This window comes from Meriones unguiculatus, chromosome 1 (assembly GCF_030254825.1).
Source record: "Meriones unguiculatus strain TT.TT164.6M chromosome 1, Bangor_MerUng_6.1, whole genome shotgun sequence".
NCBI classification, from domain to species: Eukaryota; Metazoa; Chordata; class Mammalia; order Rodentia; family Muridae; genus Meriones; species Meriones unguiculatus.
The window spans coordinates 53,913,754-53,941,517 of record NC_083349.1 but is presented as its reverse complement, the minus strand read 5'-3'; the positions used below and the strand labels follow the sequence as shown (position 1 = coordinate 53,941,517).

Here is a 27,764-nt window from a genome sequence, read left to right as displayed (position 1 = left end):
TGCCCTTCTCCTCACCTCCTTATTCATCTCTGCTAGTCTGAAGAAAGACATGATGGCTGGATCTGAAACAGCAATCTCAGGTGATGAGGTACACATGAGAATGAAATGAAGTATATTACATACTTGCACAAAAATGTTGTTATGAAACGCAGCACCATGTACAATGAATATACACCAATGGATAAATAAATAAGCCTTAGCTATGAGAACACTGTCCATTTTTTGCACCTGTTATAGTGTGCATAGTTCAGATGGTTCTTGACCAGAACATCCTCAATGATTTGACAGATGGGAGATTTAAGCTGGGACTTTACAGAAAGACAGCAAGTATTTATAGCCAATGCGAGGAAAGGAGACTTTGAATTGAGGGAACAGCATACATAACAAAAGATAAAGGAGAGGGAATGTCCAATGCAGAGCTAAGAGCATGTCTTAAGTTCTCAGGAGAACATTTTATCCAGTCAAGCAGAGTGAAAGTTGCTCATCCATTTCACCGTCATGAGAAAGAAGCACCAAGGTGACTGTGAAGGCTGGAAGTGGAATTTAACAGTCTCACTTGCCTCTTTAAACCTAAAGATGCTCTGAGTTAAAACTCAGTTGCTCTGCGTATCTGTGGATGACAGTCAGCCAACCAGGGGACAGTTGTTTGCTTATACATTCTCTTTCCTCCTGGCCTACGCTGCAAAGAGATTATAGAAGGGATTTGTGCTCTCTGGGGTCTATCCTTCATTTCTCCTCTGTCACATGCACACAGGGCACATGGCTCCAACGTGCACATGCCCATGCACAAACACTGCACGGTACAAGTCAGTCCCCACTGCTGCTTCTTCCAAGTATCTGCAGCTCCACCCCCTCCTGACCTCCTTTCTCTGAACTATTACGATGGAAATTCCATAACTCACAGGAAATAAAGCTTTGCAACATTCCCCAAGGCACTGGTGTATTCATCTGGGTCCTTGTCCAAGACCACAAAGGTTTAACCCCTCACAGCTTTAAACTTTTCGATTACAAATCTTCCAGAGTCTAAAATATCACGCTTCAGACCCCAAAGACCTAAAATCTCAACTTTATATTCTATATATGCTTGACATGAGGAGTTGGCTGACATGCAAATGAGAATGTTACACAAGCAGTTTTCAACTTACACCTTTATAAAATCAATCAATCAATATGGAGGTTCACAAAAATTTGTCTATATCAGGTTGTCTCAGTTGTAAAAGTCACAAAGAAAGGAATCCCAGAAAGAATAAGGACTGTAAGCATCCAGACTGAAGTCACAAGAAGAGGGATGGGATTTCGATGCTACACTGCTCATGGGACTCGTCTCCATCAATGGAATGTGGCCCATCATACCCCAGCACATAAAAGGTGAACTCACAATGGATTACAGACCCAAAGAGAAAGTCCACATGGTAATTCTTCTAGGAAGAAGTAAAAATATAAACTCCTCATGACATTAAGACACAGATCATTTTCTTAGGACAGAAAATGCACCAGCCCTAAAGAAGAGGAAACTAACCAGAACTTAAAACTCCTGCCTTTCCAAAGAGGATGGACATCAGAAGAAGAAGAAAACAGGAAACAAATTAGGAGCCTGCCACAGAGGGCCTCTGAAAGGCTCTACCCTGCATGGTATCAAAGCAGATGCTGAGACTTGTGGCCAACCTTTGGTCAGAGTGCAGGGAATCTTATGAAAGAAGTGGGAAATAGTAAGACCTAGAGAGGACAGGCGCTCCACAAGGAGAGCAACAGAGCCAAAAAAAATCTGGGAACAGTGGTCTTTTCTGAGACTGATATTCCAACCAAGGACCATGCCTGGTGATAACCTAGAACCCCTGCACAGATGTAGCCCATGGCAGCTCAGTGTCCAAGTGGGTTCATAGTAATGGAGACAGAGACTGTCTCTGACATGAACTGATTGCCCTGCTCTTTGATCACCTCCCCCTAAGGGGGGAACAGCCTGACCAGGCCACAGAGGAAGACAATGCAGCCACTCCTGATGAGACCTAATAGACTAGGATCAGAAGGAGAGGAAGACCTCCCCTATCAGTGGACTTGGGGAAGGGCATATGTGGAGAAGAGGGAGAGAGGGAGGATTGGGAGGGGAGGAGGGAGGGAGCTACAGGGGGGATACAAAGTAAATAAAGTGTAATTAATAAAAAAATAATAAAATAATTTTTAAAACTTCTGCCTTTCAAAAAATTAAAATGGTAAGCCACAGAAAGGAGCAGGTTTTCAAAATATATTTATCTAGAAAGGACCTTGCAGTCTGAATGCTTTTATTTTTGTGTATTTATACATATACAATGTGTTCTGAACAAAATCACTCCCCACACTCTGCTCCAACTATTTTGATAAACAGCCCACCATATTTTCCTTCAAACTTCAGGTACTGTTTTTAAACCCACAGAGACCAGTTAGTGATGCCTCTGTGCGTGCACATGCGTGTATATGCATATGTGTGTGTGTGTAGGACCATCCACTAGAGCATAAGTAACTGAGAGTGCCACATCCTTAAAAACAAAAACAAAAACAAAAACTCCCTTCTGTACCCCTGAAGCCACTAACTGCTGAATAAATAATTTTCCTAAGAGCTACTATAACTCGAGGCTGAAGAGATCAGCAAGCACCCAAATCAGGCAACTCACAACTGCCAACATGAGAGGAGTCAGGACCTTCTCTGGCCTCCTTAGCTGCCCTCACCACCTTTCAGGTATTCAAGGGCCATATGGGTAGTGACTGCTGTACTAGACAGCTCAAGTACATAGGACATTTCGAAATGGTATCATGTTCTCCTGTTATGAACATACAATGTTGAGCTATGGAGATAGAATCCAACTGAGGGGCTGAGGGAGTGGAAGAGAAGGTGAAAGGACTGGTTCCAACCAGTATTCTCTGAGAAGCACTGAAAAGACTTTTGCTGGGTTTTGTTTTGTTTGAGATATGGTCTCACTGTATACAGCAGGCTGCCCTCCATCTGCAGCATTCCTTATGCCTTGAGGCTCTGCACACACTTAGACTACAGTTATGAAGTTATGAGTCACTACACTCAGCTTAAAACACTCTACATTCTAGTGCATGTGGAAGCTACACAGGCATATAATGCGCAACTCACTGCTTTATCCCAAAGCAGTTTTTGAGGAGTCACAAACTGTACTTCTGTCCTACTTGCTCCCTCAGCTGTAGGACTTTGAATGGGGTTTTAGTTCCCTTTTTTGCTGCTGTGTAGAAATGCCATGACTGATACAACTTCTAGAAGAAAGCATTAATTAGGGGCTGGCTTACAGTTTCAGAGGGTGTGTCCATGACCATCATGGTGGGGAGCATTGCAAGAAGCAGGGAGGCATGATACTATAGCAAGAGCTAAGTACTTACATCCAGATCCACAAACGGGAGACAGAAAGAAAGAAAGCCTGGGTCTGGCCTGGATGTTTGAAACCCCAAAGCCCACTCCCAGTGACACACCTCCTAATCCTTCCCAAAACAGTTCCACCAACTAGGGATGATGCAATCAAGTATGTGAGCCTGTTGGGGGCATTCTCATTCAAACCACCACAAACAGCAAGCGACCTGTTTACCTATATAATACAATGCTGAAATGTTCCAAGGCTCACACAACAGGCTTCAGAGCTTGTCTCTACCACTTGCTTAACAGACCTTACCCTGTACAGTAAGCCAACCAAATTATTCTGAAAGTCCTGTGGGCTTACTCGATGACCAGCACATTGTAAGGCCCCATACCAGTTGACAAGAAGGCACATAATAACTGTGTACAGGGCAATCTTAAATTATGACATACTTATGAACAAAAACTGAGAGCCTGAGCTAATGCCATAAAACACCAAATATTATCATCTAGGCAGCCTAAGCATGGGGAATCAGTCCATTCAACAATGCGCATACGGACTGTGACTATTTGTGTATATAACTTGTGATTTAAACACACACACACACATCTTGGACTGGCAGAAATCAGCATGGACTGAAGCCAACAGTGAGAGCCTCTCAGAGATTGCTTTGACAAGGTCCTCCCCTAATGAGAAAGGCCAATGAGAAGATAGCAGAGCAGAGTGGAGTCCCCATCATTTTTCACAGCTGAGATAGATGGAAGCTTCTGGGATGGCTTTAGCCCATGTTTATCATCTGCCCTTTCAGAGATAACATCTCGGCAGGGACAGCAGAACTCCACAGGCACTGGACAGTTCCCATTCCTGGGTAAGGCAGTACACTTAGGAAACACAGACATGAAGGGGAATAAAAAGCAGGAAGGACCCAAAACTGCTGCCTGAAAGGTCTTGCATTACATGTCCTGTGCATCTAAATCATGGGCTTCCCCAGTAGCCGACTGCCACCACTTCCTGGCATAACTACAAGCTCCTCTTGTACGTATTTTTTTTTAATTAATTGACAAGCAGCATCAGCACACACATTTGCTGAATGTTTCTTCAAGCCAGCATTCTTACGAGTCATCCTTCAATTACTTTGAGTGTCTTCCAAAGAATTAAAAATACATGTGATGAAAACTCAGCCTGGATGAGATAAACTCAACAGAACTGCCGTCCTCTAGCACACTCTCACGTTACCATTTCTCAGTAAGATGATCCCTATCCCATCAAAAGAAGCCGTGAAATGGCTTCTGCAAACTTTTCTTCATGGCTGTGCCTACCGCATCCTCTTCTGTGGGTCCTCCATGGGTGATGCATAGGCTACACTTCATCATCACACCAAGTAAGATATTATACCCAGATTAAATAACTCTGAAGTCGCATGGGAGTTCTCCCCACAAAGCCCTGGCAGACGGCAGGCATTTTAACTCACATATTTCATGCATTACAAGGCCATTTCTAGCCAAGTTCTTCTTCAAACCCATCTTCTACTTAACACTAGCACCAGTGAAGACACTGAGGAGTCCTCTAGTCAACAAGTTAAAAAATTGCTCCTGCTGCTCATGGATGCCACCAGTGACCTCAAGTGTTGGGTGGATGCCCGGGCCAACAGCTGACTCAAACAGTTGATGTCACTCTTGTGGCTTGTTTTGAGTAGAGTTAAAATGCAAATAGAACACCTCGTTAATGCTCAAAGCTCATTTTAGCTGTGCCTCTTAGCTGAGAGACAACATTATTCACACATCTTACCTCACTGGGAAAGAAAAAGAAGACATGAAATTTGGGGTCTTTGTTATTTTGTTTGGGGTTCCTTGTTTGTTCATCTTCAGGCACTTTGGCACTTCTACTTTTCAAGATGGTGCAATCTCAAGGTAAATATACAGAGAGCTGTTTGCAGAGTCCACAGTTTGAAGCCAGCTAGCTGCTCAAGCCTGCACCATCAGCCTTCAGGTCCTTCCCAAGGTTCCAACAGCAGTGTGTGTGTGTGTGTGTGTGTGTGTGTGGGCAGGGGGGAAGAGAGCAAGGTACTCAGGGAGGTAGAGGGAATGTAGGTGGGGAGATGGAGCTATGATTTAGCAAATCCCAGCCCCTGGGTAGTACTGACTCCTTTCCAAGTTACCTGCGTTGTGTGTGGGAAAACTAGGCCCCTGACATAGGGGGTATGGTGAATATGGTCTGCTTTCAGTGCCACTATGCCATCACTTTGAATAGCAACTGTGATTATACAGTGCCAGGAATTCTTTTTTTTTTTTTTTTTTTTTAAGGCAAGCTTCAAAAAAGCTATTATATCACATTTCATACTAACTTCTTAACCAAAACAGAAAAAGAAACTTATACAAAGTATAAAAGTAGTGCTTAAGTAGTACTTAAGTAGTGCAGGAAAATTGAAAACAAACAAAACAAAACAAAAACCCTGATAGGTGAAGGAAAATATACCACCACTAATTCTAATTCTATCTTCCTTCTATTTTCTCCCCATAAACATTACATTATATTTCTAGATATGGTAGTAGATAACACCATTACATTCTCTAAAAGAATAGTTTGGGGCATAATGAAATCCATACAAATACTAACAATTTCTTTCTTTTTGCGGGGATGGGGTGTTGGTGTTGTTTTGAGACAGGTCTTCTCTGTGTAGCCATGGTTGTCCTGGAACTTGCTCTGTAGACTAGGCTGGCCTCAAACTCACAGTGCTCTGCCTGCCTCTGCTCTCTACCCCTCTACCCCGAGTGCTGCGATCAAAGGCATGCATCACTACCACTTGGCAACAAGTTTTTAATCAAAGTTATAAGTGCCCTTCTTACTAGTAGAAAATCATGAAAACTCACACTGCCTTGCCTCCCTAAAATCACACAAAGGCTTACTTGTTTTGTGTTTGTAAACATTGCTTCTTCTTTAAAGTCATAACAGGTTCACACCTCTCTTACCAGCACTAAACAACCAATAGTTATGTTTCATTCATTCACTCATATAATATTTTTGTTGTTGTTGTTGTGTTTTTTTTGTTTTTTTGTTTTTTTGTTTTTTTTTTTTTTTTTAAGTTTGAGACAGAGTCTTGTCTTGAAGCCCAAACTGGCCCAAAAGTGATCCTATGTCTGAGCGCAAAAGATCCTCCTGTTTCCGTAAGGTAGCTAAGAGTAAAGTTGTACCCAGCTAAGTGACTGACTAACAAATAATGTGTGTCAGACTATATAACAGGAAATGAATAAAAATGTTCCATAAAAATACGCTGATCATGCTTGGGATGATAGCTCCATTGGTAAAGTACTTGGCTGAGGACAAAAGTTGAATCACCGGTACTCATGTAGAGAGACTGAGAAAATTTGAGGCGTGTAGGTACCCATAGAGGCTGGAGTGGAAAATCAAATCCAGGCAGCTGCCGCCCCAGAGCAGCCTGTTCTGAGTTACCACCTCCTGAAGGATGAGTCATCTTCCCCACTGCTCTTGTCATGAGGCTGAGACCAGCGACCCTCACCCTCACATCTACCTCAGGCACAGGTCATGGGGAAATGCCTTGGCTGGAACCCGACACACTCTGAGGCAGAGGAAGGAAGCCATGTGCGTGTAGCAGGCTCTCATTTCTCACCATTACTACTGATGATCCTCATTCTTCAGGCTACACTGAAAAGACACAACACTGGGCACTAGGAGCCTCTGCCATCAGGGAAGAGGCTTCGGAAATAACATCCACTTCCTCATTATCCATAACTCGTGTGGGCTTTAAAAAAATGGCAGGGAGCTGTTGTCTAATGGGTACAGAGTTTCAGCCTGGATGCTGAAAGAGTAAGGGTGCAATGAATGGTGGCTCATGCCTATAATCCCAGTATTGAAGATGCTGGGGCAGGAGGATTGCTGTGATGCTGTGAGTTTGAATCCAGCTTGGACAACATAGAGAGTTGCAGGCCAGCCTGGGCTACAGTGAAGGAAGGGAAGATAGCAGCGAGGGAGAGAAGAGAGGTAGGGGACAGTAAGCGGGTAAGGAACATATTAGCTGCCCAATAACAAATTTGCCACCCAATTGTATATTTTAACGTGTCCAAAAGATTAAATTTTACTTATTTTACCACAGTTAGAAACATGGCAGGCTGTTATTCTTTTAACTACACTGGGGAAGGCACCTCTGACAGTCCTCTGAAGGCGGGAAAGAGAGAAAATTTAACTTCAATGGGTCAAGTGAGAAAGGCCTACATATGACAAGTAAAGCCACCAGGTCATAGCTCTCATTCTAGACCATCTGGACATCCTAAATTCAGAGTCTGGGGTCTGTACTTAGTAAGATCTTCCAAGGCACTGCCTACCTCAAGGATGTTAGGTATATCCAAGTCTTGTCTTTGTCACAACTCATGGGTGACATGGTCAAGAGAGAAGAGCATTAAAGGATGCTGGGGCAAACCTCTCTTCAGGATTCCAGTTGCAGTTTGCATCCTGAGACCTCAGCAATCCTCTTGTACATCCTGGCTTACCCATCTCACCCTCTGACCCCAGCTCAACTGTCATCTCAGAATCACTTTGACTGCTGGGAAAGCAACACCTCCCACCAACCCGTGAGTTTCTACAGCATCACTCGGCCTGCCTGCCTGTTTGCTCAGTACTTGCCACCACTGGAAATTATTTGTTTACACACTTGTCACTTACTTGGTTCCCTTGACTACAGCTGGAACTTCCTTCCAAAACCTCAGTGACTGTTCATGTGATAAACAAATCAATTGTCCTCGTCTGTTTTATTTTATATAAACAGAGCTTTCTACTCCACAAAGTGATTCCTAACAATGGTCGAATGAGATTGAGAATGCCGAGGAAAGAAAAGAGGCCACACAACAGTGGGGTCACTGTGCTTTAGGACTCCTTTGCAAACCCCAGGGGTCTCAGGGACCTTTTTCTGTGACTTTGCCTCACTTTGCCACTTTATCTAGACAGAGAACACTCTACCTGCAGACCATTCAGACCATCCAAACAGAATGAAATGGATTCAGTACAAAGAGAGGGGACTTTCTCAATGTCGGCCTCAAAATAGCAAGCTGTGCTTTTGACATCAGGCATCTGCCAGGAGGGCAAACCTAGAGGAAGGCCACAAAGATGCTCCCTGTCCTGGGCCAGTGGTGTCAACAAGTGTGACCCGAGGCCTCAGTCTAAACTATGTTCTAGACTCAGTCCAACAAGAGAGGTGACATCGTGCAGTGGGGAGACAGGCCTGAAACAGGAAACTCTGTTTGAACACAGCGAATCTCACCTGGGGCAGGCATGGAGCGCTTTCCAGAATGACCCATGCCCAAACTAGAATTACAGTACAGGGGAAAGTGGGGTGAGACACAGTGAGCAACCTACTCTAAGGAGAAGAGCGCCGAGCACAGAAAGTGCTGGGCATTTATTGCTGGAGCACTCGGCATGCTGGGAGGAGGAGAAGCGCTAGGCAAAGCAAGGGCTTCTAATATGCAGCTGGAGAAGTAGGCAGCAGACACTCTCCCGCAGGCTATGGCGCACACACACACACACACACACACACACACACACACACACACACTGTGGAGACTGTGCAGACAAAGGACCCATTCATTAGTCTAGCAGCCCTGAGGGTGAGTGAAGTTTGGCTACAGTAGAAGCAAAGGAAGCTAAGACAAACCAGAGTTCACTAGACTGCTAGCAGGGAGGACTTGGGCTGGGATGGGCCAGGCATGGGGAACAAGACAGAGAGACGAAGAGAAATTCCAGCCAGGTTTAATCCACAAGGAATATGCTGATAATTCTGAATCACTCAGGGGGCTAGTTGCCAAGCAGTTTCCATAGCCTGGAAGAGCAGGGTACCAGGAGAGAGAAGCCAGCTGGACTCCCTGCACATTAGCAGCTAGTGAGATCTCCGAATCCCAGGAGAAGGCATCTGAAATGAAGGGGAAGAAAATTGAGGCCTCGGTGCCTTGCATTAAAACATGCACCTAATTTGCTCAAGATGTGCTATCATTCAAAAGATAAAAAGCTGGGAAAGCAGAAAGAGGCAGAAACAGAGACAGCTAGAGGACATCATCAAACTGAGACAAAGCCTCAGTATATACTATGTTCTAGTCTCAGTCCAACAAGAGAAGTGACATCGTGCAGTGGGGAGACAGGCAACTCCCCACAGGAACTCTGAAACAGGAAACTCTGTTTGAATCTCACCTGGGGCAGGCACAAAGTGCTTTCCAGAATGACCCATGCCCAAACTAGAATTACAGTACAGGGGAAAGTGAGGTGAGAAACAGTGAGCAACCTACTCTAAGGAGAAGATGCAAGCTCTTCATCTCCTTTCCCAGCAGTCTTTGCTGGAGCTGCCTCCATCACAAGCACTCCAGAAAAACAGAACAAATAGAACATTTGTAGACAGAGAAGTATCTCAGACCTCCCCAATCTTTGTATCAACCTTCCTCCAGCCTTGGTGTGGACCAGAGGATGGAAATAGGGCACTGTATCTTATCAGCACATCCTTCTCCCCAAAACCTCCAACACTTCCAGCTTCTGGACACTAGGAAGGTCCTGTCAAGGTTGAGCACAGCAAGTAGCTTTAAGACACTGATGGCTTATTAATAGTTAGCCTCTCAGATGCGATGGGCCTAAGACGCAAAGAGGCAATAATTAGGGTCCATTTCACTCATTCATGTCCTACACTGTAAAACCCACACACATGGTTCAGCTCATCCCTTCTACCTCTGAATCTTCAAAGGCGCACATCTCCTTTCTTTCAGTCTCTTCAGCAACCCCAAAAAGTGGCACTGTCCATCTCTTTTCTTCCTGTGTGTTTCTTTTAGCCCCAGGCATCTCATATACTCCTGCCTCCCTCTTTTCCACAGTTTTCTGCTTTACAGTCAGCGGGGAATGGATTCCTGTAGGAGGAAAGGAGTAAACCAGTTGGGAGTGAGGTACATTCCACCCGTAGGGGAATAAATAAATACAGCAGCACGCTCATACCCAGGATGACAGGTTTAACAACTTAAGTCTAGATAAATGTACCTAATATTATTTCATATTAAGTTTTTATAGCTCTATTTACTGTTTTTTTTTTTTTTTCACAGTACAGGAAAATCAAATCAACAGCTTTGCACATGCTGGGTGTCTTAGTGAGGGTTACTATTGCTGTGACAAAACACAATGATTAAAAATAACTTGTGGAAGAAAGGGTTTATTTGGCTTCCATTTCTGCATTACGGTTCATCATTGAAGAAAATCAAGACAGGCACTCAGGACAGAAAACTGGAGGCAGGAGCTGATGCAGAGGCCATAGAGGGGTGCTGCTTACTGGCTTGCTCCTCATTGCTTGCCCTGCCCACTTTATTATAGAAACTAGGTATCACCAACAATGGGCTGGGCCCTGCCCCATTAATCACTAATCAAGAGAATTCCTTACAGCCAGATCCTATTGAGGTATTTTCTCACTTTCAGATGATTCTAGCCTGTGTCAAGTTAACACAAAACAAGCCAGAATACTAGACAAGCACCCCACCAGCTCTCTGAGCTACATATCAGGACATAATGTCACATTCTTTAAAATATAAATAAACTGAGGAGAAAAATGTACTGTGAACTCATTAGCAGAAAAAAAATACAACTGCAAGAAAGCCAAAAGTATGTATTTATGTGCATGTATGCATACCAATATAAATGCATAAAGAATTTCTTAAGCATGCCCACCAAACGGCAACACAGCCACACTTGAAAAAGTAAACAAGCTTTGATAAGAATTAATGGAGATTGTTACCATATCTGTACTATTTATGTTTTTTATGAATAAGAATACATTCATATATTGTTCTGTGAATAAATCAAGTATATGTTTAAACCTGAAATTCTTGTATGAGCTGTTTCTCCCGTAGAACTTGGTTTTAAAAAGAGTTAAAAAGAATCGGGAAGGCAGTAGAACTATTTCCTACTTCAGCAAGCATTTGTTTATCCTTTTTATCTCAAGTTAAGGCCAACAAATGCTAATGATTGCAAATAGCAGGGCCACTCCTGAACCACCCTGTCCACTCCACCCACAGCTTCAACTATCACCTCCGTGGATGACTCCCAAATGCCTCTTTCCAGAAACAGCCTCTCCCTCGCATAGCACAGCAGTCCTGACTCCCCAACTTCCTGCCCTGCAGAACCAGCACAGCCAGCATCAAGCCAGATTCCTCCCTCCTCTTAGGGGTTCGCTCTTCCACCTAACGTCTTCATTCCTAATAACTGGCACCATTCCCCCCCAGAAATCCAGAAAAAAACATTTAGTCTTCTTTGGCCTTCTTTATCCATGTCCCCTTGCCCAAATACTTTGCTACTTGTCACTATCTGATTTTTCGAAAAGGCTCTTCCCAGTTGTTAGCTGTTTTCTGTTGCCAATGACCCCACCCCAGGACACAGTCTTTTCCCACTAGACGGGGGCTTCCCAAGCACTTCCGTTCACGACCCTTTTGTACCTAAGAAATTTTCACATGATCAAAGTTACACATGTATATTAAGCAGGTATGCTTACTATTCAATCAAACAAAACAATTCTTTGGTATACATTCAACTTTATCATTTAGTAAAAATTAAACCAAATTTACGTACTAATGAGATAGATGTTCTTATTTGTTTTTGCACAAAGAACTCAATATTTGCCGAGTAATGGATATTGCAGGACACAGAGCATCTTCAACATTTTTCAGAGTAGCTGGTACTTTAACTGTAAGTGCTGAGAATAGTGCTACGCACATACACATACACTCACAAACACACATACACATACCTATGCATACACTCACAGACACACACATACTCACACACACTCAGACATGCATATATACACATATGCACACACTCATATACACACTTCTCACACTTGTGCACACACACACTATATACATACATATATATATATATATATATATATATATATATATATATATATATATATATATAATGGTAGAAGTTTGTTTAGAGCCATTTCAGAAATTATGGGAAATTCTATGTTGATCTCAGGCCAAAATTCATTTAACTTTTTCTTAGTGACCTCAAGTCAGCAATTCAAACTGCGATATTTAAAATCAAACACTACAGGAATACAATCAATCCAAAGGTAGACTAAGCTGATATGTACATACTGAAGAATGGCAGTTGGAAAACATTGAAAGTTTTTCTTTAAACAACAGTATTTCTTAGGGAGGAGTAAACTTTGTAAGTGCAGTAAAAACACTGCAGTCTATAATATGCTGAGTTATACCTGAGTTGAAACAGCTGAGGTGGCAGTGTGGGGATGAGGACATACCCTGTGCAAAGTGCATGTGCTGTGTGCAGGTCTCTGGCTGTGTGAGATTATGCAATACATAATCTGGTTTCTGGTGAGCCCTGCCAGAAACACCTTAGATTCATTATTAATTTGACTTTGAAGTAATTTGTTGTGGTTTAGTGTACAGGAGCCTTTTATTGTGGCCAAATTTGTTGTTACTCCTACACTCAGTTGTGAGACCCCGTACAGGGTCATGACTCACAGTTTAAGAAGCCATGGGCTAGACGAACTGCCTTCAAGCGGTCTCCTTACCATTGGCTGCTTTTATACACCAACCAAGTATCTTACTGGATGAAGGACCAACGTTCCAACTCACTGAGGTCACTCTACCACCTATTTTATTAGCTATCTCCTCAGTTTAAGACACATTTGGGAAATGTGGCTTTATGTCTCTCCCAAGTATCTGATAAAAATGTTACCAACAGGCCAAGAACAAGACTCTGGATACAAGCAACCTGGAAGCATTTCACTAGAATAAAGAAAATGACAACAACAATAATAACAACAACAGCAATAATAATGTTGCATGTGACGGTGTCTTGAAGAAAAATGTGCTTCATAGGCTGAGCATTTGGATACTTGGCTCCCCGTGGGTGGTGTGTTGTTTAGGAAGACCACAGAACCTTTAAGAGCTAAATTCTTGCTGAAGGAAGTACTTCAGTGAGGGTGGACTTTGTGGTTTTAGATCCTGACCCACTTCCCATTCTCTCTCTATTTCCTGTACGTGGATGAAATGTGATCTCTCTGCTTCCTGATTGCTGGGCTGCCTCATGCTCCTGTTGTCATGACTTTCCCATCAAGATGGACAGCATCCCCTGGGAACTGCAAGCTAACAACCCCTTTTGATGCAAAATTGCTTTTTCTGTCAGGGTATTCTCTCACAGTAACAGAAAAGTGGCTAACATCGATGTTGCTCTCTATCTTACAACAAGCTGTTACCCCAGTTTTAGCCATTTGAGACTGAGGTTGAACACCACTAGGCAAATTTTCGAAGCTATTACGTGGATGGGTGTTCATGTGAACCCATCTTAGGACTTCAGAGCACGTAGTTTTTATGCCACATATTGGGCCTTTCACAGATCCCTGCCTTCTCAAAGATAAAGCACACGCCCCTAAGCTGTACTGATGAACTTCCATATCCCAGGGTGGGCCTTACCTTTTTAACAATGGACCATACCACGGTAAACATTTCAGTAAATTTCACATACTCTATTTCACCAAGAGCGAGATATCATAATTAAACACATTCTACCCATGCAGAGACAAATGCATATAGATTAAAACTAGCTTGACTTGCAAATTAGTTATCTCAAAATAATTTTTTAAATAGTTTCATGGGGTTAGTAAAGTGCAGAGCTGGATCATATCTAGGATAGGAGGTAGAATATGCAGTAATCTCCACTTGTATAATTAGCAAGGATTTATTGAGGACCTTTGTTTCAGGCTCCATCTGGGCTGAGATGAACTGTCAACAAGGGTCCTGCCTGTCTTTACTGGGCACATAATCTAAGGAAAAGACAAGAGTCACGATGGAAAGCAGTGGACTGTGGTGAGAGATCAGTAGGAAAGATTCTCAGTGGTAAAAACTAAGGTCTTAGTGGGAGCAAAGGTCCAGCTTCAGCAAACAAGTTGGTAAAGGCAACTACCTTCCTCCAGTGGAGAGGACAGGAGAGAACACTTTGGGGAAAGACTGAGTCCAATTTCAGATACAAGAGAAGTGCCTGGTGGGCAGCTTGATTGGCAGCTCTGGAGCCCAGATGTGAGGAAGAGACCTCAGGCAGCTTTGGAATCATCACGTCAAGGTAAAACTCAGCTCATGAAGGTGAGGAACCCTAACACATTTGGAGAGTGAAAACAAAAAGAGAGAAGGCCTAAAAAGTCATCCCTCCCATCTGGTTAACTAATACTCTCAAGCCTTCCAAGGATTGGTCCACTTACCACATGAGATGATGACCTTTCCATGAAGTCGCCCCCTGCCTCTTCTCCACAATATGTTCTACATCAGAAAACCAAAGGACAGAGATCTCGCTCTAGCCTCAAGCCATTTAATACCAAACTAGAGCTAAAATCTTTGATACGGATATTGAGATTTTCAGTTATTTGTACCCCGATTTCCTACCTGGACTCTAAGAGGACTGAAGCCAACTGCTGGACATTAGGCAACAAACATTCAGAAAATATCCTCATTTCAGAAACAGCCAAAGTACTTGTCTTGGTCACCATTCTGTTGCTGTGGAGAGACAGCATGATGAAGGCAACTCATATAAAAGAAAGCATTTAGTTGAGAGCTTGCTTACAGTTTCAGAGTCTTAGTCCATTAACATCATGGTGGGGGCATGACAGCACTCATGGTGCTGGATCAGCAGCTGAGTGCTGCATTCTCTCCACAGGCAGATAGAGAGAGAAAGAGACTCTGTGCCTGGTTTGAGCTTTTAAAACCTCGAAGCCCACTCTGCCAGCAAAGTCACACCACCTAATCCTTCTAATCCTTTCAAATAATTCCACTCTCTGGGGAATAAGCATTCAAATATATGAACCTGTAGGGACCATTCTTATTCAAACCACCACAGTACTCTATTGCAAAGAGTAAAAAAACCATAAATCAATAACGAGGTATTTATGAGAACTAGTTATGCCACATGAACCCACAAGACTTCCTCATACCGTAGCATCTGACAACCTGGACATTTGCCCAAGCTTTCCCTCGGCCTCTGTGCTAAAGGCTGTTCACAAGCCGAGCAGTTCCCTCTCCTTGTGCAGTTCACTTGTGTGCACTGGCCATTACCATCAAAATCCTTCACACTGAAGACAAATGCCTACAGAAAGGAAAAGTGAGAGTGGAAACGCTTTACAAAAGAAAGTCGTTGTCATAGATATGTCTTTACCATGAGTCCAGTCACAGAGATTTCGTTAAGCCCCTTTGGCAAAACATTATCAAAAACTTACAACATAGAAATTATTCCTCTCTCTTTATGCTCTATATACTACCCTTCCATAAGCAAAAATAAATAAATAAATAAATAAATAAATAAATAAATAAATAAATATTTTAAAAAATCTGAAATACTGAGAAAGGGAAAGATGCTCTGATATCTTAGTTCATAAGAAATTGCTATGTCCTCACCAGCATTCTCAACTACTTCAGGTCAGCTTGGGTGGGCAACAGATGTAAGGGTCTTGCTCACCAGGATTCTTATCAGATGGTATAGTCCATCCAGGACTTGACACAGAGTAGGGGCTCAAAATGACCACTGAATACACAAGTATTGAGTGAATGAGAATATTTTCTCATCATAATCTTTTTTTTCTTTATTAATTACATTTTACTCACTTTGTATCCCCCCCCATGGTTCCCTCCCTCCTCCCATCCCAATCCCTCCCTTCCTCCACCCTCTGCCTGCATGCCCCTCCCCAAGTCCACTGATAGGGGAGGACTTCCTTTCCTTCCTTCTGATCCTAGTCAATTAGGTCTCATCAGGAGTGGCTGCATTGTCTTCTTCTGTGGCCTGGTAATGCTGCTTCCCCCTCAGGGGAAGGAAATTAAAGAAAAATAAGTAGTGGCATGCAAGTGGCCAAAGCGTGTGAGGCAGAGAGAAGAGGAGGCTAGCCCACTCGTCACAGGTTGTATTTGGATTCTCCTCAGCTCGTTTACAAACACAGCACAGAGCAGCCACATGTTAGGGTCTGTTCTCAGCCCTATGGATGCTGACATTCAACTTTTTTTTAAGTTTCATAGCTTTCTCCTTTCTATATACCTCAGGAACACATTTTAAAAGGCCTTTCATCTACACTAGAATGGTATTGAATTTGGCTGGTAGTAGAACAGAGCCGCACCCAGGTTTGCTGCCCTGTTCTGAAATGCCTCCTCACTGCAGAAGAGGAGGCACATACTCCATATCTCAAATACAGTCTCCACGCAGCTGTCCATGATTCAAGGATGGTGTCTAACCAGCCAAAGGTAAAGTTCTGGTGCTGCTTATCTTGTGGTGGTTACAAAGAAGTCAGAAAGGGGGGATTCCATTTTCATCTCTCAGGAAGGCAAATGTAGAGATTACCCTTGATTAGCCAAAAACTTTTAAAATAACATGGTTCCAGTTAACCAAGCCACAGTTGTATGCTTCGTGCTCCCACCCACCTCCCTCAGAAGCTGAGGCCTCAGCTCACTACCAGATCTGAAGCTGCCCACACTTTTAGAAGAGCACCAGGGAGCTCCTGGAATTCCATCTATGCACACTCAGGAGCCCGGGGCTAATTTTAATTCTGACCTGTACTGACCATGGCTCTATTAGAGCTATTTTTATTTAACTCTGAAATAAAATCTAAACAGATTCCAGATTAATATCTCTGTATTAGAGACATAATGCATTAAGAAAATGATAATAAGCCGCCTCAACTTGGCTGCAAACATAGCTGGTCAGTAGGACATTTGTTAACAAGACGTAACACAGCAGTAAGTCAAAAATGAAAATGCGTAAATCATTTGAAAGCATTTGATTAAATTCAATAATCTTTCATTTAAAAAAATCTGGAATATGATACTACTTTTTCAAAGAGCTTTATGCTATTTTAAGCCAAAAGCCAATGTTGTACTCATTAATAAATAAAAAAGACATTTTTCTTTAAGCTCAGGACTGATATAAAGAGGCCCATTGTTTTCACCGTTAGTTATTAATATACTAAAATCTTTATAAAAGAGAAATAATAACTTGGGGATAACGTAAAAACATGCAAGACTGATGACAGTCACTACAAAATTAAGTTAGGATTTTGAGAGGGAGCTTGCATGGGGTGCATAAAAGGGACTAGAAGGAGAAAAGGAAAGGGAGCAATAATGAAATTTTAATGTTAAAAATTAATATCTGAGAGTTGAGTAAAAGGGAAAAATAACCATCAAGGGACAGATATCTGACAATACAAAATGTAAACTTTTCTATAAATGAAAAAGTATCATGGGCTGTGGAAATCATCAGGAAAAGGCCTTGCCAAAGAAGGCTAGTGACCTGAGTTCAATCCCCAAAGCCTGTAAAGATGGAAAGAAAGACTAGACTCTACAAAGTTTTCCTCTGACTTGCACACACATACACACCAATAACAAGCATTTTAAAGCATCAGAAAACCAAAGTAAAGCACCATGCGCATTTGGAATATGTATTCTTACATTAGCATTTACGAATAGAGCCACATAGTAGGAAGAAATGTCATCTGTTTCATACTGACAAATGATGTCACCATGACATACAGCTCCATTAGCCCAATAAGGAAAATAAGCACCAGAGAAAGCCATGAACTGAATGTTAGTAATGTTAGTGTAAAATTATAAGTGTTTTTTTTTTTTTTCGCTTTTCTCTTCATTGTGCTTGCATTTCCCATGTTAGCCAGCTTTTAAACTTGTGGTGTTCAACAATCAAGAAAATACTAATTCAAAATAAGAAACGCAGAAAAATACCTGCCAAAAATATGACTAGGGCCAGGGATATTGAAGGAAGGAGAGAAAAGACAGAAAACCAAAGACACAGAGGAAAAAACAAAACATGATTAAGTAATTGAGACAATGCAAACTGATGATAAAACATCTTCCATTATTATTAGAGAAATGCACTTTCAAAACTATAAAGTATCAAGTTTTGGCAAAGGTTAAAAATAAGAGAAATCCCACAAAACTGGAATCTGTCACTGAAACATCACTTGGAAAGACCACACTTATGTATTATGAACAGAGCTGAAAATTGTTATCTTTTTTTTTCTTTCTTTTGAGAAGGGCTCTCATAATGTTGTCCAGGTTGTCTGCAAACTCCTGGGTTTAAGCAACCTTCCTACTATGAGCTCTCGAGAACCTAGGACAACAAAGGTGAAAGAAGAAAGGAAGGAAGGAAGAAAGGAGTGAAGAAAGGAAGGAGGGAAGGAAGGAAGGAGGGAAGGAACAAAGAAAAGAAGGAGGGAGGAGGGGAAGAAAGGAGAGAGGGAACAAAACTAGAAATCGGTCAATTGTTACACAGAAATCAAGTGGAGATTAGTCACAAAACAACCAACAATAGGGGATGGATAAACCTTCTACAGAGGTGCCACATGAAGAGGCTGGCTGTGGTGGTATACACCTATAAGCCAGCTACTCCCTGCAATCCCAGCTACTGGGGATATGGAAGCAGGAGAATTACAATTCTGAGATCAACAGGACTGTGCAGCAAGGCCCTATCTCAAAATAGAAGTAAGGGCTAGCTGTGTAGTTTAGTGACAGAGAGCATGACAGAGAGGGAGGCCGAAGTGCCCAAAATGAGTAGAAGTGAGTTACGATGAACCCAGAACCACACCACGGTTTGAAACTCACAGGGTGATCTCAATTTTGACTTGGAAAGCCAAAGTCTAGTTCTACCTCTCTTCAGGTAAGAGACTTTGGCAAAAATGTTGACTCTTCCGGTCGACCAGTTCCTTGAACTCTCAAGACAGAGGGTCAAATTTGGATGCCTCTCCTTTCCAGTCCTCAATTCTAAATCACCGTAAGGCATATAGTCAAAATCAGTAAACCATAGACAGATGTACAATGCATGTATTAATAATGCAAAGGTAAAATATACTGAGTGTTAAGATGGCTCAGTCAAGAAAGTACTTGCTGTGCAAGCATGAGGACCTGAGGCGAACCCTGTAAAAACAAAAAAGCCAAGGGCAGTGGCGTGTGCTTGCAATCCCAGAACTGGGGAGACAGGGACAGGCAGATCCCTGGAGCTGGCTAGCCAACCAGCTTAGCTGAATCAGTGAGTTCCCAGCTCAGTAACAGACCCCATCTCAAAAATAAGGTGGACAGGGACTAAGGAGGGTGCCCAGAATCAACTTGTAGCTTCACACTCATAGGCATGAATGTGCATACATAATACACACACACACACACACACACACACACACCATACTCACACAATAACACACAGAGTTTTAGTTGTCAAAATGACGTTTGTATGAAAGAATGTTTTAACTTGTAAACAGGTGACATTCTTTAAGACATGATGGCTGGGATGGTGACAGTTCTTTCGAAATGCCCAGCGTGGCTAGAAATAAGCACACTTCCTTGTCCCCGCAACTAATTTGGTCTGGGTTTGCCCGTCTGGGATGTGAACACTCTTCACCCACCATCAGCTGTCCCGTGACTTGACACGGGAGAATCCCCAGCCACTCTCTGTCAGCACTGGGTAGTCAAAAAACCTAGATCCAAGAGACGTCACTGGAGAACACACAAGGTTGACAGACTGCTGCTGCTGCTGCTGCTGCTGCTGCTGCTGCTGCTGCTGCTGCTGCTGCTGCTGCTGCTGCATTAACCTCCAGAAAGGCATCAGCGGAAAGCTTCTTGTACATCTGTATCATGTTACTCAGATTCTAGAAGTTCTTGTCTTCTTCTTATAGACTCAAATATCAGCTCCTGTCTGCCATGGTATGACGGGATTGAATCCATGGATGCTAGGCAAGCACCCTCCCCTTGAGCTGTATCCTCGGCCCTTAGATTCAAATCATAATGGAGCATATTTCTGCCACAACTACTTCTAGTTTTACTAATCTCTACCATTGTGAGTTTTAAAAGCATGCCCAAGCCACAAGGAAGAGAAAAACCCCAAGCCCTGTAAGCCAGGCAGAGTCCAGAACAAACCAGCTTGCTGAGCAGCGAATCGGCTCAGACCCCAGCAGCTGACAAAGAGCTCAGGCTCTGCCCTGTGCTCCTAATTCATTCTGCCTTCAGGGGTGAAGAAGTGGAGACAAAATTTCCTGCCAAGAGTCTCTGACTTCCGTGAATATTATCCACCTCCCAGAGATTAACAAAACAGGCTGATGGGAAGGAACACTGAAGTTCTTCCAGGCGAACATTTCACTGGTGAAAAGATGCTCACCAGTGAGGCCTGTTCTTGTTTTGTGGAATAACAAGGGAGCTGACGCTTTCTTTAGCAATGACAGTGTTTGAACAACACCAGTGATGTCCAAATTAAAGCACGTTATACGATATTTTAACCCCAGAAGTGTATAGTGTGCTCTGGGTCACATGTGGTTTCTCCCAAATGATTTTCTTTCCACTCTCTGGATTTTCCATACTCAGTAATATTATATACTTTAAACTTACAATGAGGTCACCAAAACAGAGTCTCTCCTTGCTTCTGCCTCTTTCATTCTGGATAAAGAGGCCTCACTGTTTAATGATTGCAGTGTAGCTAGTTGCTCATACCAAGAAATAAAAATGTGCAGATGCCGGCTGACTTCCGGATGAGGGTGCACCCATAGACAGCCCCTCTGAAGGAGACCTTTCACAGTTACTGTGGGTGGTGGGTGGTGGAGGCTCCAACCCGCCCACACCAGTGTCTGCCAAGCAGAGAGATATAACAGGCCTTAGGCACACTGGTAATGAATCTGGCTGACACTGACTGGCCAGTACCATCAGTTCTGTCAGGACTGACAGAACTTGCGTCCCCAGGTCCTTTGCTCTCACCCCAGTGCTCCTGACCTCAATGATGAGATATAGGGCCATCTGAGTGGGGAGGTGGGAGGACACTTGTAAGTCTTTGAACCTTAAAGTTAAGGGGTAGGGTTTATATTATATTCCAAATTTGGAGCAGAATCTGGGGGTTGAGGTGGGGAGGTTGTAAGCATCATCCTACACCGTATACCCCAGGCCAGGTGGCTGGCTGGCTGAGGGATGGGGAAGAAGGAAAGTCTGCAACCTCTACAAGCAACAACCACTATGCTTCTGGGAAGAAAGCCAGGAGAACTCAGGGACCTCAGGCAGGTCCAGCTACCTAGCCCCTAGGAAACAGCCCAGTATCATTGCAGTGAAGAAGTTAAGTTCTTTTCCTGTCATACACTGGGTATAAAAGAACCCACACTGGCCAATGTGTGTTGAAGTCTTACTTTATGTTAGGAGGTGTCCTCAGCACTTTGCATGAGTTATCTCATTCAATTTCACAACCTCTTACATAAGTAACACCATCATCCTCCACTGTGTATACTCTTGCATTTTGGCCATGTATCTTGCAGGAGGCCAGACCAATTGTTAGCAATGGGGCCAGGATATAAACAGTACAAGCAACCTGCCTCCAGAACCCAAACTTATGGAAATGGAATGGAAAGGGAAAATCCAGAATTACATTTCTTTCACATCCAAATCCATGGGTTAAAGAGCATACATATTGTATCCTTACTTAGGATGTGATTACACACACATACACACACACAAATGCTTCCTTTCATGCAAAAGACAAGGCAGGGCTTCAATGTATAAAGCAAGCAGACATGAGACAATGCAAGAGACACAGAATAAAAGACTGGGGTCTCCATGGCCAGCACGTCACTCACCAGACTGAAGTTCCAAACACTCCTGGAACACTGTTGAAACAAACAAAAAACAACAACAACAACATAAAAAAAAATCCTGGTCCAAATTATTATCTCCCAGAATTAGAAGCTTGAGAGTCAAAAGAAGTCTGGTAGAATGCCAATGATCACCAACAAAATCAAAAGAAAAGACAAAAATACTCCTACTGACTGTCATGGAGGACCTAAGAGACCCTAATCCCTGTCCTGACACTAAACAGCTCCAGTCTGAGGAGCAGAGGGGCCAGGGGAGGTGGAATTTGGGGCAGAGGGAAAGGCCAGAAAAGGCAAATCCAATAAACAGGCAGAAGTGGGGCGACAAGGCCAGCAGCCTGTAGTGAGGAGGGAGGTTTAGCAAGAACAGAGGTGGGAGCAGGGGCGCCTGCAGGCTCTACTCACCCAGCCTGTTCCTCAGGCTGTGGCTGTCAAGCACTGTGACAGAAGAATAATAAGAGCTTAGCAGGACTTCAATAATCAGTATCTGAAGGGAAAACAAAAACAGCTACATTGCCCTTCTCACCAAATCAAACATTGCCTTTCCCTTACACCCAGGGGCACACCAGTCAAAAGTGAACAGAAGTGACTGCTTTGGGAATGACAGGGCCCCCGGTGGAAAGCACCAAGAGACTTGGACCCACTACACAGCTGTACCTGGAGCTGTGGGACCCTGGGCAAGATACTTGACCTATTGGGGTCCTCAGATTTCTGTCTTCTCCATTTTCTCTTCCATGTTGCATTCTGCATCCTGAAGCTGCCGTGACAAATGGCCACAAGTTGACTGATTTAAATAATATAAATGTGTTGGTGTACAGCCCTAAAGGTCCGAAGTCTCTGATGGGTTTCAAGGCTGCTTCCTTCCGCAGGCTCCAGGGAAGAATTCGTTTTCCTGCCTTTTCTCCACCCCCATCCCCACACATGCTACAGTAGTGTTTTACCAGCTCTTTGCCTGTGTTTATCTCTTTTTACATTACACAAAAATACCTCTGTCTACAAATTCTGGCCCTCCACCTCCCTTGTATGGGGGTTGTATGATTAGATTGAACCCACATAGAAATCCAGAATCGTGTTGTACTTTAAACACATCTGCAGAGTCCCTTTGGTCATGTAAAGTGTTGTATCTAGATTCCAGGGACTCGCCTTTGAAAATTCTTGACTTCCAACATACACCTCCCAAACCCCCAAACTACAGACTTTCACAGCAAAGAAACCATAATGTTAGCAGTTAACTTGCTGACTAGTTAGTGTATGTGAGGGCCTATACAAAGTGCTTTAGGTGAATCATCTTACTCGCGCATCCCTAAGAAATCACTTTTCTTACCTTATAAAACAACTGTTTGTCCAGGGTTATAGAACTGGCTGGGGGCAAGATTTAAGTTAACTCAGGTGAGCTTGGGTCTGGAAACTCTGCCTTTGATCAAAAGAGTCTCTGAACTTATCCTTTCAGCCGTGATAACTGGTGAGGAAAAGACCATTAGGGGTCTTCAAGAGGTACTCATGTTCCCTGGCTAGAAACAGGGTTCTGCAGAATCATGGGTTAAAGAAGCACACAGATAGCAGAGCACTCAGAATGTAACCCATATGCAAAAAAAAAAAAAAAAAAAGAAACTTTGGGATTGCCAAAAGGCCAAAAAGAAACCGCCTAGACCTGAGATTTCCTAGGGGTTAGGAGGTAGGAGAAGTCCATTCCAGTCTCTAGCTTAAAGACCTCAAAGAAAGAATTTGTGTGAATTCCTGAAGAGACTCCCTACTGAGTCAGGTGGATCTAGATCCTATAAAACAGGCCAAAAAGCCTGGGAACCCTGGTGGGCCAGCAAAATGGCCCTGAGCTTGCTTTACACAAAGACCAAGCCATCCCCTCCACAACAGTTATGGCCACACAAGCCCCCATGTGTCACGGGTTTCAACTCAGTCCAGTGGCATCTCTACTATCCACAATAATGACCTCTTTTCTTTCCGGTTCCTACAGAGCCAATGGCTACTATCCAAGTATGGCTGGCAGAGGGAGAGAAGGGGCAAACTACATAATTGCTTTGCATGCCTGATGCCAAAGCTTTCAAACCTTAAGAACCAAACAAGTTAGCCATAGCCTTATCTGAAACTTCACAAAGAGCTGAATTAAAGCTGCTAAGTCTCACCCAGTCACTTGTATGGATCACAAGTTCAAATTCAGATGCAGGATGGCACAGTTGTCAAGAGAATGGATTCTAGAGGCAGCCTGGTGTGACTGAGTCTCAGCTGTGACTTAATAGACATTAAACCTTCCATTACCTCTGCTTTCCCATCTTCAAAATGGACTTGATAATAGAAGTCTACACTCCTCAGAAGAAACTGAGAAACTAGCCATGACAAAGAAGTCATTTTGATGGTGTCCACATAAGGCAGTCTTTCTCAACCTTCCTAATGCTGTGACTCTTTAATTCAGTTCCTCACGTTGTAGTGACCCCCAAACATAAAATTATTTTTGTTGCTACTTTATAACCATAATTCTGCTACTGTTATGAACCCTAATGTAAATATTAGATTTTCCAAAAGGGTCACTATCCATAGGTTGAGAACTGCTGGCATAGGTGTGCATTTGCCCACTATTACATAACTCCTCTGCCCGTTATTTTCTGAAGTAAAGATGCATGAATAGTTGTTAGCAGCTAAGAAAATGAGAGAGTATTGCAAAGTCACATCTGGCTGGACCAAGTTTTGTTTTCAAACCTATAAATGCATGGAAGGCTACAGGTAAGGGATCAGATCTCTATCACTTCTGCCCAGTGCCATGAGAATGAAATAAGTCAACAGACGAAGTGTTTGGAACACTGTCTAGAGTTGTTTTCATCAATGTAAACTCAACAGGGGTTTATAAACAGGACACTTTAAACTTACAGTTAAATTACATTTGCAAACCAATTCCCTTTGGAGATTAACTGCGGAAACAATTCTCTAGGGCAGGAGTTTCTGAGATAGTAGCAATGCCTTGTGTTTGCACAGTCTACTAGCTACATGAAGCATCCAAGGCACTTAGATGTGGTTAACTTCATTTATTTTAACTCATTTAAACTTAACCATATGTGGCCAGTGGCTGCCATACTGACAATACATCCCAATTATGCTTAGGTCATAATTCAACTGAATTAAAGTGGAATTAACAAACCTCAATTCTGCATCCAGGAAGCCAAGGGGAGAAGGGAGAATCTTAACTTCCTGGCCAGGCCTCACAGCTGGTACACTCTGATATATCCTTCTTTTTCCATTCTCCAGCCCATCAATCCACAACTCTCACCTTCCCCAGCCCAAGGTTCCTGAAGCTACATGCTTTTTCTAAGCCCCATCCAGACCTTCTATCACTTCTTGTCAAGTAGCCCCCAAGGAAAGTGTAGGAGCCAGGGCCGAAGCAGTTGTCCTGTGCACGCTGCTTGTGGAAGGCAGGGCACTCCCAACACACATACCTCCAACAGCCATGCTTTACCAAAATGTCCCCTCCACTTACAAAAGCCCCTCACTGTGCCCAGTCCCTTCCAATTTTACCCTATTCATCTCCAAGTTTGTAACAAACTGCACACACCAAACAGATGCCATCAAGAAAAGAAACATGTAACAAGAAAAAGAAAAGACAACCAACCAACCTTCACTGGACTCTAGCTTCACCCCATCTGCTTAAGAATAAATTTTTTTTTAATGACAAAGGTCAAATCTGGAATGCATCAAGGAGCCTGTCTTACTAGGACTGGGGAAGAATGCCCCTCCCCCTGCGGCTTAATCTTACCTCTTACCTAGTCTGGAGCCAAAGATGACCAGGAGACACTTCGGAGCACAAAGCAAATTTCCCCTTGGGGGCTGTAAGTGAAGGATGTGCTGATGGTAAACGCTTCCCTAAATCCTTTAGGAGTTACATTAATGCCTCAAAAATAGAGCTTTACTTTGTGCAAGCAGAGTCTTAACGTTTAATACCTGCCCACAATTATTTCTAAAAAGCCCTTTGAGGCATAGGTATCAGTCCAGGGAAGTCTCAGCAAATACCTTGGGGGTGGGGGGAAACATCTGCATAAATCTCACAGATGCATAGAGGTAAGAGGCTACAGGCATCAAAACAGGGAGGACCCTGGCTGTTGGAGGGGGGCGGGGCGGGAGAGCCGCCACTGGGGAGACTGGGGGAATCAGTGAGGGAGAAGAAAGCACACTCTAAAGTACTGGTTCCCAACCTTCCCAATGCTGCAACCCTTTAATACAGTTCCTCATGTTGTGGCGACCCCTGACCACAAAATTATTTTCGTCGCTACTTCATTACTGTAATTTTGCTACTGTTATGAATGGTAATGTAAATCTCTGTGTTTTTCAATGGCCTTAGGTGCCCCTGGGAAAGGGTCGGTGGTCGCGCCCAGGTTGACAGCCACTGTTTTGGCGCACGCTGTCGAGCATTAGTCAGAGAAATCACAGTCTGTGTATACTCGCAACTAGGAAGCAGTGCTGGCATCCCTGGAACCACCTGCTTGCTACCACTTCCCCAAACTGGCTTTGGACTATCCCTCCTGGGTTCCAAGGTTCCTGGCTTTAGCTGTGCCTATTCTGCGGCCTCAGCCTCACCCTACCCCTACAAGGGTGCTTCTACAAGAAAGTCAAAGAACCCACCAATGCTGATGAAATTGTGAACTATGTACAAAAAAGTTTTCGGCGAAGTAGACTCTAGTTATCTATTCAGAGGGCTTTTCTTACGGCACGGAACTCATTCAATGAGGAATATTTCTCACACTAATTGAGTCAGTCCATTGAACCAAGTGTGCCATGGCTTAAAAACGCCAGGGGGTGGGGGACACAATATTTACACTATGGACTTAACACGAGCCATAGCCAAAGAACTGTGTGTCTGGGTTGTTCAGAAGGACTTGAAAGAAAAAGCGTAGCCCTTCTCGAAGTCACCACTTAGAGGGACGGGTCCTGCACTGTATTTCCTAGGACCCTGCAGCTAAATCTCTCCGGAAACAATGTCCGAGAACTTTCCTGAGTCCTACCACGAAAGGGACTTGTACTTTTCTTTGTGCCGGCCACTCTCACGCCACCGAAACAGCATGAAATGGTGAGCCGAGGCCGGGGTCACCGGGTGACCTCCAGCCTCGCATTCCCCCAGGGATGGCTGCCGGGGCTGTCCCCTGGGAGGCGGGCGCCTGGGCCACCAGGTACACGAAGTCAGGCTGCTGCCGGGCACGATCCCAGCCCGGAGAGCACCCAGCCCATCTCTCCCGGTCAGCGGTTCTGGGGGACCCGGCGGCAAAGCCGCAGGCTCACCTTAGATCTTCGGCCAGTCGAGCGGCGGGCCCGGGTACGGCGTCCCTTGGGGACCCGGTCCGCGTGCGTGCGTCCCCAGGGGCGTGGGGAGTCCCGGCTACCGTGTGTCAGCCGCACAGCCGATGCCCAGGAGCGGGCAGGAGCCGGGCAAGTGCCCGGGAGCACAGCGGGGCGCGCAGCCGCCGTTCACCGCTCGAACCCGCCGCCCCCGCCGCCCGCCGGCGCTCGGGGCGCAGCCCGCGCGTCCCTCGCCCCAACAGTGCGCGCTGCCCGGAGCCGAGCGGGGCGGCGTGGGCCCCCGCCCTGGGCCGGGCTTTCCCAGAACTCGCCCGCGGGGTGAGAGGCCGCGAGCGCCACCGCGGGCCGCCCGGCGATCGGGGGAGCGGCTACGCGCCTGGCCCGCCCCCGACTCGGCCGGACGGGGCCCGCCCCCGCCACCCTGCCACCCCACCCTGACAGTCCCGGAGACCCCCTTGCCTGGCCCCCTGGCCAAG

At 44.2% G+C, this 27,764-nt stretch overlaps 1 protein-coding gene across 1 annotated transcript in view; it reads right to left on the bottom strand.

Annotated features, from left to right (window-relative positions):
• Window positions 1-27,517, bottom strand: part of Plce1 (phospholipase C epsilon 1) — a 290,498-nt gene extending 262,981 nt beyond the window's left edge. Inside the window, exon 1 of the mRNA XM_060388995.1 lies at window positions 27,271-27,517. The gene's annotated coding sequence lies outside the window, so the exon portion shown is untranslated. The remainder of the gene's footprint in view (window positions 1-27,270) is intronic.
• Between the last annotated feature and the right edge of the window lie 247 nt (window positions 27,518-27,764).